The 2,624-nt window shown below is 33.7% G+C and overlaps 1 protein-coding gene across 1 annotated transcript in view; it reads left to right on the forward strand.

Annotated features, from left to right (window-relative positions):
* Positions 1–618: 618 nt before the first annotated feature.
* Positions 619–2,624, forward strand: part of Klhl4 (kelch like family member 4) — a 93,949-nt gene continuing 91,943 nt past the window's right edge. Inside the window, exon 1 of the mRNA XM_021153114.2 lies at positions 619–668. The gene's annotated coding sequence lies outside the window, so the exon portion shown is untranslated. The remainder of the gene's footprint in view (positions 669–2,624) is intronic.

Consider the following 2,624-nt stretch of genomic DNA (forward strand, 5'->3'; position numbering starts at 1 on the left):
TAATTCTTTTATTTAAAGTTTTATATTAAGGCTAAGATTGTTTTCATTACTGCCATTACAATTCATTTATGCATGTACTTTAGCATTAAGATTTGCATTCTCATGTGCTTTTGTGCTGCTGTTTGAAGTTTATTTAGCTGGACTCCAAGGTCAAGCAGGCTATTTGCTAGGCTCTCTAGTAGGGTGTGGCTGTTATTTAGCCTTTTGGTTAACCTTCAATGTTGGCTAGGTTCCCTGCTTGGGTGTGGTCTTTCCCTTGGAGTTCAGCATCTTTGGGGAGACTAATTTGCTTCCATAGTCTGCCAGTACAAGTTAAAAAAAATCCCACATTTGAGTGGTTATTGGTGGGCATTTGGTTACAGAACTAGTACTATGGGTACAAAGTCCCTATAGTTCTGTGCACTAATCAGTGTGATGCCTCCTTTGATTTCTTTAGTTTCCCCAGTAGTATAGCTGTACCATTAACCAGCCCATCCTGTTTCCAAAACGGAACATAATAAGAGTGAACCCAGCACCTCCTGTTCCAAAGCGGAACATAATAAACATTGGGTCTCTTGCTTCATACCTTGAATTATTGCCAGTGAACACTCACCTTAATCTGTCTTTCTTGATCAAAAGGCAACCGTGTTCAAGGGCACCTTTTTCCATCTGGTGCTTTTCTGATCCAGGTAAGAGCCAGTAGAAACACGGAGATTTCTACTTTTAGCATTTATCATTCTGTTTCTTCGTTTTCACGTGATTCTCTGGCCTGATCCTATGTTCTGGAATTCAGATAAAGGCATTCATCTTTATAAATAATAGTTCATTTGTGTTTTATTCCAAGAACTGTAACTGTGGGCCTCCTATTCAAGTCTTACTCCAAGATCTTATTTTTGCATTTCCTCAGCTATTCCTCAAAATTTGTAATTTAGCATATTTTCTTTGAACATAATTTGTTTGTGTATCTTTAAATATGCAACAATTACTTTCTCTTATATCTTTTCTTCATGTCTTAATGTTAATATGAGATATCCATGTAATTCACTTCTACAAAATTCCATCTAATTGCTCTATATTATTTTAGTACTTTCTTAATACAATCCTCCAAAGAAACATTACTTCTTGTTTCAATATTAATTTCAAATAATTCTAATCTTCACCCTTATAATTCCATTGGGTTTCCTAAGTCATTTGGTGATTATGATATCTGATTTGAGAAGGGAAATCATCTAATTCTGTTGGGATATGTGGAATATGTCTGTGAAATTCCCTAAGAGAATATTAAATAGAAATGTTTTGAAATGTAGATTTCAGAAAATATTCATGAAATTAATTATCTCTTAACAATAAGGAAGAGTAATAAAAATAGAACTCTCTATAGAGATCTATTATTAACCGGAATGATGATTGCATTATTGAAGCAATTCTAATGAGGTGACCTAGAATGATTCAAAGGCCAAATTTTGCATCATTTTTAGGTTATCTCACAACCACAAAGTATGATAGAATTCTTTTAAAATGTCTTTATTAGCATATGTTCAGTTTAACAATTGAAATGATGGGTTTCAGTTATGACATTTTTGAAAAAGTATGTCATACACTTTGAGAGCACAAAATATTTTTCTAAGTTGACATATATCATCTAAATTTATCATCTCTGTTTTCATTCACTTTCTTGAAAATTATGTAATTTCATTGTTCCAAAGAAAAGGTGGTTTCTGTAAACAATGAGGTTTTATCTATTCATAAATTGTGCTATAATTCTAATAATTATTGTTTACAGTAAGATACCATGTTTGTGTACATATTTGACATGTTGTTAGCATAGGGAAAGCATGGCTATTTGATATAAATTAGTTTAAAGATCAATCATGTCTATCTTGATGACTGACTAGGCTAGCTGACAGGAGCCTGATATAGCTGTCTCCTGAGAGGCTCTGCAAGTGACTGACAAATACATAAGTAGATGCTTACAGTCATCCACTGGACGGAGCACAGGGTCCTCAATGAAGGAGCTAGAGAATGTACCCAAGGAGCTGAAGGAGCTTGCAGCCCCATAAGAGGAAAAACAATATGAACTAACCAGTACCCCCAGAGCTCCTTGGAAGTAAACCACCAATCAAAGAAAACGCATGGTGGGACTCATGGCTCTAGCTGCATATATAGCAGAGAATTCTATCTTTTGTAGCTTCTGTGTGTATCAGCCTTTACTTTCTCTTGGGAATGTAAAAGGCATATAGATAAGTAGTTCCTAAAATAAATGAAGTAATAAGTATTTTGACAGCATGACTGTGCTAAATGGAACCTTTAAGTTTTTGATTATTTTACCTTTTCCAAAGCACATCTTTGAAAATGTCATAAAAAGCTCTGGAGTTTCTCCTAATGATAATGAAGGCAATATTCTTACAGGATCCAAAAACCTACTGAAAGTCATTCATGGGTATTTCAAGGATAAAGAAATCCTGACGTCAGAAGAGAGATTTGTAAATATAGATTAGTAAATGAGTAATTTACTAAAAAGACAAAACTTGAGTTGGCAAGGGTGGAAATGGTAGGTTTTTGGTTTTTGGTTTTTGGTTTTTAGTTTTTGGTTTTGGTTTTCTTGGGTTTTTTTTTTTTTTTTTTTTTTTTTTTTTTTTTTTTTT

This window comes from Mus caroli, chromosome X (genome assembly GCF_900094665.2).
Source record: "Mus caroli chromosome X, CAROLI_EIJ_v1.1, whole genome shotgun sequence".
NCBI classification, from domain to species: Eukaryota; Metazoa; Chordata; class Mammalia; order Rodentia; family Muridae; genus Mus; species Mus caroli.